This window comes from Papio anubis, chromosome 16 (assembly GCF_008728515.1).
Source record: "Papio anubis isolate 15944 chromosome 16, Panubis1.0, whole genome shotgun sequence".
Lineage (NCBI taxonomy): Eukaryota > Metazoa > Chordata > Mammalia > Primates > Cercopithecidae > Papio > Papio anubis.
Window position 1 is genome coordinate 38,907,313 of NC_044991.1, and position 18,457 is coordinate 38,925,769.

The 18,457-nt window shown below is 45.0% G+C and overlaps 1 protein-coding gene and 1 long non-coding RNA gene across 7 annotated transcripts in view; one reads left to right on the forward strand and one right to left on the reverse strand.

Moving 5' to 3' along the window:
* Window positions 1-18,457, reverse strand: part of SLC24A3 (solute carrier family 24 member 3) — a 497,947-nt gene that overhangs the window by 214,511 nt on the left and 264,979 nt on the right. The gene's annotated exons all lie outside the window — the stretch shown is intronic.
* Window positions 2,345-9,220, forward strand: LOC103888156. Of its 2 annotated transcripts, XR_004178990.1 has the most exons (4): window positions 2,345-2,431; window positions 2,807-3,028; window positions 5,757-5,839; window positions 9,137-9,217. It is a non-coding gene; the product is annotated as an uncharacterized LOC103888156 (long non-coding RNA). The 2 variants fall into 2 exon arrangements; XR_002515254.2 differs by lacking the exon at window positions 5,757-5,839 and having other exon boundaries at window positions 9,137-9,220.

Sequence of the window (18,457 nt, forward strand, 5' to 3'; positions counted from 1 at the left end):
AGTGCCTTTTGCTTCAACAATGCGCTTTGGTGTCCAGCTAGGATTTTGGGTTACAGATCAAGAACAGGAACTGATGACATGAGAGGTATCTTAGGAAGGGCACTGTGCTGCCTTGTAGATAGCAGAAGAAGATCCGTCAGAGTTTAGAGCAAGCAAGATCAAAGCAAGAGAATTTAGAATCTACTTGATGTGTATCTAGTATTTTTTTCTTTTTTCTGAGACAGGGTATCACTCTGTTGCCAAGGCTGGAGAGCAGCAGCTCTATCATGGCTCACTGCAGCCTCCAACTCCTGGGCTTAAGCAATCCTCCCACCTTAGCCTCCCAACAGGTATGCATTAACATGCCCAGCTATTTTTCTTTTTCTTTTTGGTAGAGACAGGGTCTTGCTACATCATGTAAGTTGGTCTCAAACTCCTAGCCTCAAGCTATCCTCCCACCTCGGCCTCCCAAAGTGCTGAGATTACAAGCATAAGCCACTGCACCCGGTCTTCTAAACATATTTTTATTATATAGTTGACTTCATGGATGATGGCTGAGGAGATTCTGGATTCTGTCATCTTCCTCTGAAAAGTGTTGAGTTTTGTTCTAATAGGAAGTTGAATTATTGGAGGATTGTAATTACTAGCCACAAAACCAGAGGTAGTTTTAGATTTTAAGCTTTGATTGAATTACTGGCGGGTCATCATCTGTGGTAATTTTAGGCCTGTTTTAAGTGTGCCCTTCGTCCCGAGATGTGGTCCGTATAGGCTTTCAATGGAACATCTGAACTGTTTATCAAGCCCCTTTAACTTTAGAGGCTTGCACTTCTCAGTTTGTCTCCCCAGTGCCAGGCAGCAGCTGACATATCTGCTTTAAGCCTTTCAGCTGTTGTTTTCCCTGGGCCGCGTGGAGTCATCTCCAAGCATGTGAGGGTCAGCGGTCAGTCATGGACCTGAGGGAAATTTATATGTCTACTATAGGGCTCTCCCTCTTTGACTCCTTTCTTTCTGAGATTTCCCCCAATTTTCAGCTGCTCTGGGATCCAAGCTCTAGTCTCTGATGCCTCAACTGAATAAGACTGCTGCTTTCTGCCTGAGTTCTATCTCTCATATGCTGCACACCTGGGGGAGGTTTCAGAGGAGAAAAGCTAACTGCTACAGCCCTTTGTCAGTGCAGTTTTCTTCTGAGGTTCATATCCCCTCCAGTCTCTACTTGCTTTCTTCACTTTCCTCTGGAATATATTCTACATCATAAGCGGCTGCAAATCAAATTCACATTAAAGATTCCCCAAACTCGCCCTTAGCCACATTAAGTCCTCCATGGAACTTATGCTGCCTGGAGTCACGGTGTGGCCTGGTGGTAAATAACAGCCTAGGGAAAGTAAAGGTCGTTGGGATGGGCTGACAAGCTAGGATGGAAGGCCTGGGAGGTGACCTAATTGCATGCCAACTTACATGGATAAACCCAAAATCAGACAGAAAGAGCAATCAGAACAGTAGGAGATTACAGCAAGAGACGCTGCAGCCTTCCAAAGCTCTCAACTATAAATATTTCAAGGCCAAGTCATCCCAAACAAGCATCTGTGGCGGTTCTAATGTCTCTGACAGGTGATGCCCCAAGGCTCAGAGGCAAGAACGTGTGTTCGAGGCAAAATGATATTGGAAACCAGTTACAGCCAAGAAGGTGAAATTGTGTTCTACTTTCCTTTAGAATCTATGGGATCTCTTAGATGTTTCCTGTAAGTGTCAGATTGATGTCCCATGTGAAGTTGCCAAATTGAAATTCATGGCAGCAGCAAGGTAGGTGTTTAATAAATGCTTTTCGAGTATAGAGAAACTTGTGAAGCTTTATGAAGAGGAAAGAAAAGTGGGCAGAAAATAAAACTTTTGACCAAGTCTGGCCATTACATAAAGTACCTGAGTATCAACATTTACTTTCTCTATGGAAGAAAGTGAAAATTTGGCTTAGTTGTTGAGTTAGCTAAGACCAAAATGATAAATACTATAATTTATGTTCCCAGCAAGGAGGAAAAGTGGACATGAAGTAGGAGGAAAAGGTTTCACTTTGTTTTTAGGTTAGAATGCCATCATATCACCCATCGTAAGTCAATTACTCCTTGTTCCCCCTCGGAACCTAGTTTGTGTCATCGGCACAAAGATTGTCATCTTTGTCTTTCCATGTACTTATATATGATTGCAGGGTTGGTTGGAGTTGAAAACAGATGAAAAGAGATCCATAAAATACAATTATTACAAGACAAAATAATGCAAGAGGTAGTGGTAGCAACATCCACTCTGTGATGTAATAACCTTGGTCATGATGTCACAGAGGCCTCATGCAAACGTATACATTTACAGTCGTGAGCTAGGACAAATTTCAGGCCCACCTGAGTCAAAGGCTGATCAAAGATACCCACTCTCCAACCTTCCCAGCTGAGGAGTGGTTTACCAGGTACTTGAAGAAGCTGCGTTGCACCTCACCGGGCTGTTTGAGTTCTTGTAACGATGTTTGAGTTCATGTAGTGGGTGGGGTAAAATAACTTAGCAGAATTTTCAAGGATGGAAATGAATTTAATATCATTACTTCCTTTGATCTTTTCTCCTGTATTATATAACTTTGAATTTCAGGGCATTTCATATAGATTTATGGAGGAAAAGTTATTAAAATAAATTCTTTTAGAAAACAACCCTTTCAATGTTTGAGACAATTTTTTATCCAAATAATATTGTATTCGATGAGAGACTCTAATATTTAACTTTTCTTGCCTAGCTCACATAAATATGATCAGACTGTCAATCCTAACTCATAAAATCTCTGATCTCCTAGGTAACGCTAAGATGAGGAGAGAAGCAAAAGAGCTGCTTTTGAATCTGAAGATGGAAGCGGCAAATCCCATGGGGATCCTGAATGAGGAGAGGAGGCCCGGCCTAATAGCTTCCAAAGGGGCGGCTGAGTATCCACAGCTGGGAGACTGGTGAGAGCGGCATTTCCTTCCACCGAGTCTATGACACAGAAGCAAATCGAGTGACTTATTCTCAACAATTTCAGGTAAATGGTTCTTTCCAAGGATACAGGTTCCTTTGAGAAAGATTCAAAGACCAAAGTGACTCTGATCCCACTTGCATCATGTAATGAGCTTTTCAGGGACACAGGTGTTCACCACACATTTCCCCGTCAATATAACTCAAGGGTTCAGGGCAGAGTTGCTACATCCACCATGTCGTTTTTCAGCTGGCGGAGGGTAACAGGGACTATTCAGCACAGTCTTGATCTCAGGAGTTTACAGCCCAGCTGGGAAGCCAGCTTCTAGCACACACACACACAAATGCACAAACTGGAGGATGACTGAAGAAATCAAGCTATATCCCTAAACATTTATGTATGTATGCATACATCCATGTGTATACATGTACGTAAATATGGGTATGCATGCATCTATGTGTGTGTGTGCATATGTACAAACATATGCATATGTAAGCATATAGGTGTGTATGTGTAATGGACTGAATGCCCTCCTCCCCAAATTCATATGTTGAAATCCTAATCCCCAGTGCGATGGGGTCTTTGGGAGGGTGGAGCCCTCACCAATAAGATTAGTATCCTTATAAAAGTCATGAAAAATTAGCTTGGCATAGTGGTACGCAACTGTATTCCCAGCTGCTCAGGAGGCTAAGGTGGGAGGATAGAACCACTGCACTCCAGCCTGGGTGATGAAGCGAGACCTTTTCTCTAGAAGAGTCATGAGAGAGTTTGTTTCCGCTCTCTGCTCTCTGTCACGTGAGAATACAAGCAGAAGTCAGAGGTCCGTCACCCAGAAGAAGGCTCTTGCTAGAACTTAACCATGCCGCCACCCAGTTCGCAGACTCCCAGCTTCCAGAACTGTGTGAAATAAATTCCCGTGTTTATAAACCACCCAGTATGGTATTTTCTTAAAGCTGCCAGAACTAAGATAGTATGTATGTATATGTATCTGCATAATAACCATTCTAAGCATAGTGGCTTAAGACAACTGTAACATTTTATTGTTATGTCTCACATTTTTAAGGGCTGACCGGCCTCAGGTAGGTGGTCCTTACAATTGCAATCATATGCTGGCTGGACCTGGAAACATGAAGGCTCAAACACTCACTGCCTGTCTGGCCTCTGGGCTAGGGGAACTCAAACACCTGGGAGCTGGAACAGCTGGGGCTCCCTGGCCTCTCCAAGTCTGTGTTCTTGCCATGTGGTCTTCTCAGCTTGGAGACTTCTCACATAGTGGCTCAGAGCTGCACGTGCACATGTCAAGAGAGTGCCAGGAGGAAATCATACAGCCTTTTATGATCTGGCATAGGAAGTCACGCAGAACATTTCCACTGCCTTCTGCTGGTCATGGCGGTTACAAAGACCTAACCATTCTTAAAAGGAGGGGAAGTGGACCCTATCTCTTCATTTTTGGTGGGGGAGGACAAGATTCTAGAAGAGTATGTTGTCTTGGAGTTCTTGCTATGGTCATTTGGGAAGATGCAATCTGCCACTATTTCTTTCTACCTGAACTGATAGCCATAGCTATAACCATATTGATAACAATTGATAGCTATTAATATGGATCAGACAGTGAGTGGGGAGTGGGAAGTGAGGTCACGAAGGAAGGTGTCAGTGTGAGCCAGCACAGTGAATAAAGGCTGCATGGGGCAAGTCAGGCTTGAGTGGAGCCTTAGAGAAGGACTGCAGGAAGCAGTCTAGGTGGACAGGGAAGCAGAGACAAGGTGTGGGGGTGGGGGAGGAGCAGAGCCATCCAGAGTTTGAACGAGGTGGTGGCTCTTTAATGCTGCGGTCCCCAACCTTTTTGGCATGGGGACCCATTTTGTGGAAGACAATTTTTCCATGGACTGGTGGGAAGGGAGGGGGTTGGGGATGATTCAAGCACTTAAATTTATTGTGTACTTAATTTCTATTATTATTACATTGTACTACGTAATGAAATAATTATGCAACTCACCTCCATGTAGAATCAGTGGGAGCCCTGAGCTGGTTTTCCTGCAACTAGACTGTCCCATCTAGGGGTGATGGGAGACAGTGACAGATCGTCAGGCATTAGAATTTCATGAGGAGTGTGCAAGCTAGATCCCTTGCATGTGCAGTTCACAATAGGGTTCATGCTCCTATGAGACTCTAATGCCACCACTGATCTGACAGGAGGCACAGCTCAGGTGATAATGTGAGCCATGGGGAGCGGTTGTAAATACAGATGAAGCTTTGCTCACTCGTCCACCACTCACCTCCTGCTGTGCGGCCCAGTTCCTAACAGGCTAAGGATTGGTACTGGTCCATGGCCTGGGGAATGGGGACCTCTGCTTTAATGCATTTCTGCCTGAACAAACAGCCAAGGTCTCCAGCAGAAACAGTAGCATCTCTTAATATGTTAATAGCGTTGTTCCCATTGCATGCTCTTTCCTGATCCTCATGAGAACTCGAGAGCTCTGCGTTTCACAGAGTGGGAAACTGAGGCCCAGTTCACAAAGTAAGGAGATCCACTTGATCTTCTGAGGCAAGTGTCCTTTCTTCTACACCACAGCAGCCTCTTCAGAATCAACATTAGACATGGTTTAGCTCACATTTCTCCCCAGGCTCAAAGGGGAAAAAATGTGCCTATGCAAACCCTAACTTTGTTTTTATCCAAAAGAAATGACTGCACCTTGCAAGCATCTGCAAGACCATGTGGAATTGCATTAAATTTCACAGTACATTAGAACCCAAAATGGGACCCAAGACTAAACTTGGCCAACTTCCTAATTAGCCTTTTACTAAGCCTCGGGCTGGAGAAACACGACCCTGGAGGATGTAGCGTCTGGGATTCTGCTCCTCACTGCAGGCCTTGTGGTAAGTATCTTTCTCCAGCTAGAGCTTCCTATTCAGATGAAATGGTCCTAGCCCCTTCTACCCAAAAAGGGACTGGTTTGGAGTTCTTGCCTTATTTAAGTGCCGGAAATGTCTACTTGTGTCCCAACATTTGTCATGGGCTAAGAATGAGCTAGGAGCTGACTCAGATTCTCCTGTTGCCTGAGATACATCCTGATGGAAAGCATGTTGGCACCTTTTGTAGGAACTCTTTCTATGCCCCAGGGCCCCTTTTCCACATGTGTACATTTTAAGGCCATGGGGTAAATGACCGTACCCCATGGGGTAAATGGCTGGTACCCCTATGTCTGCTTGGTGTGTTGGAACCCACAAGGAGAAGGCAGAAAGAGTTGATACTGGGGCTTGCAAAAGAGCCCAGCTTACAACAGAAAGAAGTTTAGACACTGGGGAAGAACAGGCCTGATGCTGTTATTGCTCCCATAAATTCCTCTGAAAGTTGCTATAATGGAACAGAAGCTGGCAGTCAGGGTTCTGTCCGCCTCGCTGGAAAGCCCTTTACCATTTTGGTAACTCCAGCTCCCAGACTGCTTCCACACCCAGGAACCAGCACCCAGGGCTCCGTTGTGCTGAAGTTCCCCTCTGTGGGATTCTGCTTGACACCATGCCCTTCTTGACCTCCTGCCTTTTCCTGGTCACACTGTGTGCTCTCTCACCAGTTTTTCCAAGGAGCACTTCCAACACGGCTTTCTCAGGAATGCTCATGCCAGGCTCAGTTTCTGGCAACCCAGGCTAACTCAGGAGCCACATAAATGCTGCTTCTTCCACAAACATTCTCTTGATCATTCCAAAGGAATCCTGCAATAAATTGCTATAGAGATTGGGAATCCAACCATGTGAGTGCAGGCGGGAGGGTGGGCGATGGCAACTTGTTCCCCACAGCCCTGAGCTGTGTGGGGATATGGCTTCATATGCTCCTTTAATGTCACAGGGTCCTGAGTGAACCACACACATAACTCCACAGACCGTCAGCTCCTGAGTGTCTGTTTTTGCTCAGTGGAAAAGCACATTTCCTGTTGAGACTCCAGCATGCCTATGGGGCTTTGCTGCATGGAGACCGGCTGGCTGGTGTTGAGGATGGATTGATGCTAGACTAGGCTTGCTCTGGGAAATCATCAGTGAGAAGCGGGTGAGGCCAGGAGTAGAGAAGCCGCAGAAACAACCACCCGTGGCCAAAGTTTCCATTCCCTGTGCCAGCCAAAGGGAGCCGGGGTGTCCCAGAGGCATGTCTGACTCGTCTGCACTGAGAGGCGGCAGGGAGAGCGTCTTCTCAGTGTTTTCACTGGCTTGAACACGTTCCAGACAGTTCTATGTTCTTCTGTCACATCATTTTTAAAAAAATCTTGCTTTTACCGGAAGCTCAGATCCAAAGAGCCAAACAGAATCCACTGTGTGGCTATGTATTGGTGTATTGGAAGGAGGCACAGACTCAGGTGACAACAGAATGCCCAGCCCGAAATCTGGAGTGCTGTGAAGGATGTGGATATTAGAACCACATGGTATGGAAGAAAATGGCAAGTTGGGTTTGAGAATGGAAAAGATGGTCCTTTTTTGTGACCATTTCCAAATAACAGAAAGGGAAGTTTTAGAGAAAAGGCAAGAGGTGAAGTGAATGGTCAGGGCAAGATTGGGCACAGCCGAGGGAGTCAAGTCTTGCAAATATTATCCACTCGAAAGGTATGGACCACACACATTTTGGCCAGCCTTGCCTTTCCTGGGGGAAGCTGTACTGCCATAAAACGAATGAAATCAGCTCTTTTTATGCTCTCATACTTTAACAAGCCTGGATGAATAGCTGAGTGGCTACATCCACAGCTGGCGATGCTCTACAGAGTGAGGCGTTCATGTCTGACCAGCTACATTCGCTTATGTATCCACCCCTTCCCCTACTTTTACAAAACATGTCTACAAGCTGAGAAGGAAAGGGCTGGAAAGGAAAGTGAGTTCTCATAGACAGATGAATGATGTCTCCTTGTAAAGGTGACAAGAACTTGTACATCCAGCCCAATGTGAAGTACAGGCAGGACAACCACATGACTATGTCTTGTAGATGCTGTTGGTGCCCGCTCAGAAACCCTTTCTGGGGCTGATGCATCCACCTCCTGATAAAGGCTAAGAGTAACTTCTCCAGAGTTACACTTGGCCGGTGCATGCAACCTCACCCAGAAATGCCTAGAAGATTAAGTCCTCACTCCCAGATGGGTGGTAGACACTAGGGTCCAAAGGCCAGCTCCTGCCTCAAGGCAGGACAGCTCTGTGGTGCCATTCACACTCCATGGTCTCCTGGGATCCGCCTAAGGCTGATCTGCAGCCAAGACCACCCCTTTGCTGCCTCCTTTCCTGCCTGATCCTGTTTCTCTCGCTCCCCTTCTCTGGAGATCTCTCCAGCGAGAAATGACTTGCACAAGAATCTCTGTCTCGGGGACCCAAACCGAGACAACCTCTTCAGTTGGCTTTTGTTCTAAGTCTCCAAAGGAATGGGGCATCCCTTTGAATTGTAAAATGGATCAGAGGTGAATCCTCTAGCCTTTTAGGGATGGCCAGAGCAAGCTTTGCCTCTTAATCCCTGTAAGTCACTGCAGCCCAGAGCTGGATGACTGGGTCTAGCTCTTTCTGTCCCAAATTCCAGGCTCAGGAAAACCCTAGTCCAGGCTGTGTACCCTGGAAACTGACCTACAGCACAGAACCAAATTTGGATTAGACACCAAAAAACAATATGCACCCCCAAACTCCCACCCCAAACATCCTTGCAATCGTTAAGATGGGGTAGTATTTCCTTCCCCCAAATCTCCCTTGGAAGCTTGAAGAGGGATTCTGGAAGGGTTTTATATTTTAATAAGTTTGTTTCCCAGATGTTTTTATCACTTGGAAGGCAATGAATCTGGACAGAACCAAGCATCCTCGTTGAGATGCTCTAAAGATTCGTGTTTGCAAAGTTTCTCTCCACTAATTTTGTAGCTCTGCTAGATGGAGCCAGTTTACTGCAAGAGTACTTCTCTGCTGAAGCATTTTCAATTCTGGAGAAAGATTTTGCTCTCCTTTATCACAAGGACTAAAACTGTCTAAAAAGTTTTCCACAGGCATGATTTATTTGGGTGGGTATGGACTACAGATGGGCAAACCCAGGGTCTAAGTACTCAGATAACACAGACAGCATGTCAGCTGGGGACATGGGGGCCTGGGGGCCGAGGCTGAGCCTCACAGAGAGATACCCATCAAAAGAAGGATCTCCAGTCACAGACCCTCTCTCCCTCCATGCAGATCTATGCACCCCAGGCCCTGGGGAGCTGCCCGGAAAGAGCGTGAGCTATTTTGACTTGGAATGCGGCAAGCTAGGCCAAGGAAGTTGGAGCCAAGAGATACAGTGTCCAGCAAGCACACCCGAGAGAGAGCATTTCCCTCCAAACCAGGTCTGTGAGGAGCCAAAGAGGCAAGCAGCATAGTGGACCATCTGCAGCACGACCCTAGAAAGTCTGCCTCATTGCAGTGTTTCTGGAGTGTGGAGGGCTGAGTCATTCTCTCAGGGCAGGGGATGAGCGGGCCATTGGCTTGAGAAGTGTTTCCCTGACTTGCCCTTAGCCTAACTGATCCCCCCAACTAAGATTCTTACCCTCCAGCTCCAGTGTTCCCATTTTATGATCCATCCTCTTTCCCTAAGAAAGCACCCAGATTCTCTCCTCTTACCCACCCTCTGACATCCCATAATTGCTTCACATTTTCAAGCTATTCTACCCTTTTATCCTCAGCCTGGTCCTAAGAATGCAGAAAATAGTCAATAAAAGGTGGTTGAAGAAGCATACATATGATTATTATATAGTACAGTGTTAGTACTTGGTTTATTCATTCACTTCATTAAAATTTTGGAGTACTAACTCTATAACAGGTGTTGTGTTCATCAGTAAATAAACAGACAATGTTCACCCGGTTTGCTTATCTTTCTTACTCTTTTAAAAATACATCACTGAATTGTGTGGATTTTCCAAGGTATGCATTCTAGACCAACTTCCAAAGTCTTCAGGCCCTCCCACCGGCTATGTCAGAGATAAGATCTGAGATGGTGACTGCTCATGTGACCAACTCAAGGGGATGGAAATGACAGTCGTTGAGATAACTGACAAAGAAACGGTCCACACCTGTGACGCTTCCCCATCCAGCTGGTCACCTGGTCGGCTTGTGCCGATTCCTGTCACCATGGCAACGAGGCCAGGCCAACCATTTAATTCAGAGAGCTACACGCCGGCCTCACAAGTAACCTCAGGGTCCAGAAATAATTCCATGCCCAGAGTCAGATATCGGCAGTCAGACATATAAAACATTATTGGAAAGATTAGAAATACCATACTCTGAACTGTTTCTAAACCCCTAGGGCTGTTGAAACCCCATCGCTATGGCTTGATAGCTCTTAAGGTATGAGAAGTACACACAGGATGCCTGGAAGGTGCTTGGTGTGCTTCCAGGGATGTGTAGATGAGGATAGGCCATATGAGAACAAACTTTGTAAATGTTAATAGTTATATAATGATCATTTTAATATTATTATAAAAATATCCATACTTATTTATGATACAATAAAATTAGCTTTAAAAAGAAATATAGTTTCTGAAAGTGAGTTTAAGGAAAGCATAAAGGAAATAAAAATTCTCCAGGGAGTATGTGGATATGGTGAACATGTAAATATGAGATGCAGGCAACTAAAGCACCAGATCGCTGGCCTCAGGAGTAAAGGGCTAAAGGTCCACAGTGAGTGGGATCCTACGACAGTATTAACTTCCCAGAATCCTCTGCTTCTAGGATGGGAAAAATGAATAATTGTAAGAACTCCCACGAACTGAGCAGGTGTGATGGGCTGGACGCTGGTGCCAATGCTATGCAAGCATTGTCCCAAATGGTCCTTCGAACACACTGGCAGCTAAGTGGAGTTGTCACCATTGTACAGATGTGGAGATTTGATTCAGAAAGGAAAATAATCTGCCCAAGGCCACAAAACTCAAGTGGCAGAGACAAATCTAAAACCCAGTTTTCTTGGACTCCAGAGCCCAGGCTTTTAAACACAATGTTGTCCTGACTACTATAAAGCAAGCATCTGGCCTATAGGATAAAGAAGAATATGCGTGACCTTGTCAAGGCCAGAAGGCACTGAAGTACTTGCAAAGTTTCCTATCAAAAGGTAGAAAACATTCAGATCTAGTGTGCAGTGAGCAACTTGGTTATCTGCCCACACCACCGGTTTTCACCTGCACCCCGCTTCAGTGTGCCTCCAGTTTGTAACAGCCAGCACCTGTGCCTTATCTTTGAAGAGGGGTGAAGAGGGGGGCCCTTGAGCACTTCTGGAAGAGCCTGGGCAATAATGACACTGCTGCCCTGCCCAGGTCCCTTAACCAATCACTGATGGAGGAAGGTGTTTGCAAGCCCAGCTCCCTTGCCCAGTGTTGGGGCATCCTGGAGGGAGAATTCACACTGAGTACCTGTGGGGTTAAGATGAAGCCTTGCTGGGCAGGGTTTTGACTGGTGTGATACCCTCAATTTGGTTCCTCCTCTTCCTCTTTCCTCTCCCACTCCTTTACCAGCATGTCCTTAGTGATTTGCAGACAAGTCCTCCTCTTGAAAGCACTTTTGGGGAGCCCATCCTCATTGGGAACAGAGGAGGGGCAGGGGTGTCTGACACATGAGCAGGAGGGTAGAGGAGGTGTGGGGGGTGCCAGAATGTGATGGCAGTGCCACTCAGTGCCTGGGGTGACAGGGCCTGGAAAGGCCTAAGCCAGGGTGACTGGAAGCTCAGGTCACCTTTGTCCGAGGACAAGGGTTGGTCATTTCTGCCCTGAGGTCATTGTGGTAAGGAGCATGGAAGACAGATGACACTTCTGTTCAGTCAACTCAGGAACACAGCAGACAACACAGATAGGTGCTGGGGAACCAAGCATGTCGAAAGAACCATCTTTGAAGAGGTTAATTACAGACTAGACAGCTAACAAGGAAGGAGGATTCAATGTGCAGGAAACACAATGACCAGGAGGAACCGGAATGAGAAGCATACTCAGAGGACAGGGAGGGGTGCACAGCCCTTCCCCTCTCTGGACAACTCCTGTGAGCTCAGGTGAAGGACCTGGGGGAAGAAGGTTGGTGCTGCTATCCCTGGAATCTAAATGCAAGGACGGCAGTGAGGACCCCTCCCCTCCAAGGAATGAAAGGTGGGAAAGGAGGAAAAGGCAAAGTTGAGTTTTGTGACTGTTCCATATTTTAAAATATGAATAAAGTACTTTCTGCTCACTGAGAAGAAACAGAAACAATCAGAGATTAGAAAGTGGCAGTGGTACAGATTGCCATGATGGAGGAGCAGGGAGAAAGACCTGTTTGCTGCAAGCCAGTCATTCATTCCATGCAAGGGCTACAGATGCATATTTTTAAAACCTTCAAGGGATGGCAAAGAGCAAGGATGGGGGATATAAGTCCCCATTTGCCCCCTAGGCAGTTCTCCAGGATTTTGTATGTGTGTACCAACAGCACATGAAATCCCACATCCCTCAGGAAGGTGGGTCTGAGGTGTGGAACTACCAAACTGAGGAATGGTGTTCATTTTTAACACTAGAGTGTCTTTGGCAAAATCTTCACCCTAACATCCCAGTCTTAATAATAGCTCTCACTGTATCAATTACTGAGTCATAATTATTGTCTTTTAGCAGACATCCAGGTCAGGATTTTTCAGTAGTTCAAATACCACTGCACCTAAAGCTGCTATTTAAGGTGGTTAATGATACACATGGTAACTTGGGAGACTCCTGGGCATCCCTCTCTCCAGAAAGTAACAAAGGAGGCCAGTGGGATTCTTGGGTGCTGACTGCCTCTCTCAGCTTTCTGGATGAAGTGTATGGCAGGAGACATTTTTCAACTGCCAGATTCCTCATGAGCCTGAGAGAGTTTCTGTTTTGGGAAAGTAAACCAGGAGCCATTTTTTCAATTCCTTAGGGGCCATGCGCTGTGCATCGGAGGGATGCTACCCCTGGGCTCAAGATTGGTTTCCATCTCATTGCCATCCAGAGTGAGAGATGGGAGGACATGTGGCCTTGGATCAAAAGGACAATTTGAATGAACTGGCAACAGTTCTGATGGCCAATCTGGCCAACAACGAGTGACAAGGAAGATCTGTGGGATCCAGGGGAGTATTTGGAAGTTTACAAACATAGAGACAGGTGAGCAATTCAGGATCCCCCCAACTACATACACAAAGGACACAAACTTTCCACATTCCCAAAGACAGTTTCTATTTCCTCCTATTTCCTCCTACCCAGAGCCTCTAAATCTAGTGCTGGATTCAGAAAGAAAATGCGGCAACATTCAACTCCATTATTCAGAACAGTGAAGGACGGCACATTCCAGAGGGAGAGGCACACACCATATGTTAACATATGGGCCATCAATTTAAAAGGCCACTTAATATACTGTACACTTAGTACTCACTTTTTCCCGAACATATATAATTTGTCTTTGATGTTCTAAAGACAATTCAGGACCCACAGATCCTCAGGAGGAGCCACTAGGAAGCTCTCAGCAACGGTTAAAATTCTCCTGATCAGCCCCTCTGTGCCCCCGAATTGTAGTTCCTGGCTGGTCATATACCGGAATGTCCCAAAGGCCCTTGAGCTCATTTGAGAAAGTAAATTGGGAAACAAATCCATAAAAGAGAGAAATATGAAAATGTTTAGAATAGTGTTTATCAAATTGCAGGCGTTTGGTAAATGTAAATTGTGAACCAAGAACAAATGATTCATCAACTATAAACAAAGCCGACTTCAAATATATTACTATGATGTTTATATTTCTGAGTCATGTGCTGCTTTAACCTGCAATGTTAATTAAAATAAAATAACACACAATAAAATGAGATGCTTGCCATTAAAACCTGTGATCTGAACTCAGGATTCTAAGACATGAAAACCCACATACACTGAGAATATAAAAACCTCATATAGCCAATGAGTCAATCATACCTACAAGCGGTTTGAGATAATCCCTGTGATAGAGATTGAGAGTCTAGTAATTCTCCATATTATCATGGGACAAAGCCCTCTTCTCTTGAGAAATTATAGGCAGTAGGAGTTTTGAATGTATAGATGGAATTAGGCTAGGTGACTTCCCCAGAAATTCCAAGGGCGGCTTTCCTTTCCTGAGTGCGTTAAAGGAAAAAAGCAAAGAAGATGTATGCGGGTTTGTGCTCTGTGACTGATCTCAGTAAATACAACTTAAATAATCCACAGGTTGAACATCCCTAATCCGAAAATCCCCAATCCCAACTGCTCCAAAATCTGACTTTGGAGCAGTGACATAATGCCACACTGGTGGGGCTGAGATAGTGAAACTTTTGCTTGCTCATTGTTCGACGTACACTAACTTTATTTCATGCACAAAATTATTAAAATATTGTATAAAATTACCCTCAGGGCCAGTGTATAAGGTGTATATAAAATGTAATTAAATTATGTATTTAGATTGGGTCCCACCCCCAAGATATCTCATTATGTATACGCAAATATTTCAAAATCAAAAAAAAATCTGAAACACTTCTAGTCCCGTGTATTTCAGATAAGGGATGCTCAACCTGTACTTGTGCCCACCGTTAACTAGGTTGAAATGTAATTTGGCCAATTTTCCAACTGAAGCATCTCCTGGTGGTAATAGTAATGGAGAGTCGAGAGTCCCAGCGTGTTTTATCCCTCTAGAAGGTTGTTAGGCTGGATGGAGGTGGGCTCTCATTCTCATTTCTTTCTAGAAAGCTATTCCTAGACCTCGGTCTGAGGGAGAACAGAACCTCACACATAAGGCTCTATAATGAAGCATTGCCCTGATCTTGTTTTGTTTTCCAGTATGAAGGATTCCCATCCTAACTTGTCAGTCCAGGTTATGAAGTAGTAAGTCAGGCAGGAGGAGGTGCAATCCTGATGTGCTCAGAGGGCAAGCAGAGCTGGGATGAGAGGGCCAAGTCCCTGCTCCAAAGCACCTGCCCTCTGGTCTCTGCCTAGCACTGCTGAGAGGACTGAGCACTGCCTGGGGTCCCATGATTACAGCTGCAATAGGGGGAAAATGCCAGAGTCAGTAACAACAGTCATGCTACCCAGTGCATGCCAATTCTCTTCTTGTTTGGTATGAGAAAGTCTCTCCTGACCAGCCCCATCAGTTTTCTGCAGAAGGAGGTCCATAAGGGCCTATCTGGGATGTGGTGACATCAACATGCAGAGATGGTCATTGACACATCTTTCAATTTGGCCACACACTGAAGAAGAAAACAACTCACATATATTGGTTCATCAGGACAAAACAAACAAAACAAAACTCTGTAGGAATTTTGACAATAAAATGGAAGCAGCAGCTAATCATAAAGAAGCCTCATTTTAAGAAGGCTTGGAATAAAGCTTCATGACCTCCAAGTGGCATCAGTATCTTGGGGATCAGCAAATATTTCTAGAATCGGGTAGCTATGGCTTGCTCTGTAAATTCACTGGGATATTAGCATGGCATACAGATCTTTGTCTTCACCTCAGCTCACAGTGACTGACTAGGTGTAGTGGCTGTGATTGAGTCAAGATGGAATTTCTTGATATCATCTAGTACTGATATTATTGTGCAATAAGCTGGGATTCAGTTCTTCAGAGAGTTTTGGGTCCACCAAATACATATTAGCTTGGGGACCACAGATGTGTCATGTGCCTCCTCTGAACCCTGGTTTCCTACCAAATCAGGCAAAAGGCATTTTGCTATGGAAATCTGCATGGTGCTGTTGTTGTTGTTGTTGTTATTATTATTATTTAGAAGCACTGATCTGGTACAGGAAAAGGCAATCAGATTTAGTTAAGGTACAGGGAGGAAAATGGAATAGTAAATATGAAAACAATGAAATATGAAGGAAAAAAGAGAATGAAGGTGGTAAGAAAGCAGAGAAGTCTCTTTGTGCTCCTGAAAGGAAACAAAGAGTCCTAATGCATGGGGTCTCCAGACTCGGAGTCCTTCCTTATCATATTACAGGGCATTTAATTCAATTCAAGAGGCATCAATTTGGCATCTCCTGTGTTCTGAGCACTCAGCTCTATGGGAGACGCTAAAGAAGGGTCATAAGTGTACAGTTGATGCTCCACGTTCACCTAACAGATCTTCCAAACTCTCCCATGAAGATATGATTATCCCCACTTTATAGACAAGCAAACTGAGGTTGAGGACATTTAAATAACTGTGTTCAAGGACTTGGAGCCAGAACTCAGTCCCAGGTTTGATGGGCCCCAGTGTCTGTACCTCTAGCTGTCCTCCAGAGAAGCAGGGCTCCATGGCAAACATGGAACTTGACCACGGTTGTGTCCAAGCCCATGGGAGCAGTATCCGATGCATTTAATTCCCAGGCTTCCTATGCAGTAGCACGTCTTCATTGATTCTGCAGGGCCTGGGCGCCTGGCAGAAGATAAGTGGAATCCACTTCCTTCCACTTCAGCCACAACATGAGACATACCTCATCACTTCTTTCCTTAGATACTTATAGTCCCCATGATTAAGCCATTGGGTTGAGGAGGCATACAAGGATAAAACAGGAGACAAGAATAACCCTCGTGAAGTGGAGGTCAGTGCTGTTGATGGAGCTGGGTATGCAGACAGGAGATAAATGAGAACCACAAACTTTTGTTCCTGAAGTTGAGCTTGTGGGTTGGGTGTGGGGCCATGGCCCCCAAATGGTGGGTTGTGACCCTGAGCTGACACTAGTCACATGACAACAGTTATTTTCCTTATTTATCTCACCAGCAGGCAGATACTTTCTTTTGGAAATTTTCGTTTACTTTTTAAATACATACATTCAATAAAATTCACCACTTTTGGTTTACAGTTCTAGCAGTTTTGACAAAGGCTTTCATTTCTTCATTCAACCACCATCACCATCAAGATACAGAGCAGTTCCATCACCCCCTAATTCTCTGGTAGTCAACTCCTAATCCTTGGCAAACACTGATCAGTTTTTCTGTTCTTACAATTTAGGAACAGAATTTACTATGGTAATACTTATTTCCAGTCTTTACAAATTCTGCTTCCCTACTTAGTGCCATGGACTAGAAGGGATACTCTTCTCCCCTGGGTCGGCAAGGACTTGCTAAGCCTAGGGATGTGGTGGGGGCATGCATGGTGGTGAGTGAGCCTGAGGCAGGGCTGTGAGATGGAGCTGCAACTCCCTCCACCTACCCTCCAGCTCACTTACATCCCACACCCCTACACTGCAGCAGACCCTGCACTCGCCTACACCAGAGCCCCTGCAGGTAAAGTGCCCACTGATGGCCTCCTCCAAAACCCTCAATGGACCACCACCTAGCCTAACCCCAGAAATGGAAGGCAGTCAGGTTTTCAGGACAACAGAATGATAGACAACGGGTAATTCTTCCCGCTGCCTAGAGGGGGATCTCTTTCTCCCATGGGGCGGCACTTTCTTTCTGCTGAGATTCTAGCAATGTGAGTTAGATCCTTGGAGTAGGTGGGCTTTGGGAGTGGGTGAATCTTGGTGGTTTGGTCCTTAGGAGCTGTGGATCAGAGGCCTTGCAAGGAGCTGTGAGGTCAGCATGACTGGGACCTTCATCATCACGGCCAACTCTAAAGAAGTGTACATATGTTTGAATAAATATATTACATATGCATGTGTTTATTACAAATAAGTAACACATGCTTTCAAAAAGTAGCCATCAAAGGGATAAGAAGGAATGAAGTCCCCAGTCGCTCAACTCCTGGCCCAGATACAACCAGTATACTCAGTCTCTCGAGGCCCTAGCAGGTGTTTTCCTATGAGAATTGTGCACTTAGGCATAAATACAGCCTCCTTTGTTTTTACACAAATGGTAGCTAATTACACACAATGGTATGTATACTGCAATTTTCACTTAACATGTCTTGGAAATCTTTCTATGTGGACTCATCAGCCCAGCTGCCTCATTCACTGACTGGATGTCAAGGAATGACTCCCTTACCCGGGGCCCCGTGACAGACATCAAGGCCGCTGCCAGGGTTGGCAAACTGGGCTGCAGCATCATCCTATGCACACTTCTTTGTGTATCTGGACAAGAATATTTAGAAGATAAATTCCTAGAAGGGAAATTGATGGGTAAAAGTGCTGCACATTTAAAAAAATTTTGACAGAAATAAAATACTATCCAAAGGGCTTATACCAATTTCACACCCACCAGTCATGCATGAGAGTGAGTGCCTGAGTCCCATGCTATTGCCAACACAATTAATTATGTAACTTTTTGATCCTCTGCCACTATGGCCCAAGAAAAATGCTGTCCACGGTAGCTCTAATTTGCACTTTTGCTTATAACAGAGGAGACTGAGGATCTTTCAGTCTCCTGAAAAAAATACATACCTATTTTTAAAGTTAGTTTTTTCTTTTTAATTGTGGTAAAAATGTACACAACATAACATTTTTCATCATAACCCTTTTTAAATGAACAGCTCAGTAGTGTAAAGTATATTATGTTTTTTGCGTAGCCACTAGGCAGAACATTTTCATCCTAGAAGACTGAAACTCTTAACCCATTGATCAACAACTCTCCATTTCCACCACCCCCA